Raw genomic sequence first — 1,004 nt, forward strand, 5'->3', positions numbered from 1 at the left:
CTTGGGGGGTGCTGCCCCAGTGTTTATTTGCAGAGCCCCAACTCCTGCTTCGCCCACCCCCCATCTCCACCCCCCAGTCTAGGCTATGTCTGTGGTTGGAGTAAAAACACCCCTATCCAGACGCTCATGGTCTGTGTAGCGCTCACTCACACACTGAAACACACACACACCATGCAGACACACACACACCTGCAGACACACACACACACCTGCAGACACACACACACACCATGCAGACACACACACATCATGCAGACACACACACCATGCAGACACACACACCATGCAGACACACACACACCATGCAGACACACACACACCATGCAGACACACACACCATGCAGACACACACACACCATGCAGACACACACACCATGCAGACACACACACCATGCAGACACACACACACCATGCAGACACACACCATGCAGACACACACACCATGCAGACACACACACCATGCAGACACACACACACCATGCAGACACACACACACCATGCAGACACACACACCATGCAGACACACACACCATGCAGACACACACACATCATGCAGACACACACCATGCAGACACACACACATCATGCAGACACACACACACCATGCAGACACACACACCATGCAGACACACACACCATGCAGACACACACACCATGCAGACACACACACATCATGCAGACACACACCATGCAAACACACAAACATCATGCAGACACACACCATGCAAACACACACACATCATGCAGACACACACACACCATGCAGACACACACACACATCATGCAGACACACACACCATGCAGACACACACACACACACATCATGCAGACACACACACCATGCAGACACACACACACACCATGCAGACACACACACGCATCATGCAGACACATGCCATGTTGCCCAACCACCACAGTCACTGAGTGGGCACAGCACCAGACACAAGACATCCTGTCACCGGTCAGAAATGGCATGGTTCAGTAAGATACAGACCAGACACTGC

The sequence above is a fragment of the Osmerus eperlanus genome, chromosome 12, assembly GCF_963692335.1.
Source record: "Osmerus eperlanus chromosome 12, fOsmEpe2.1, whole genome shotgun sequence".
NCBI lineage: Eukaryota > Metazoa > Chordata > Actinopteri > Osmeriformes > Osmeridae > Osmerus > Osmerus eperlanus.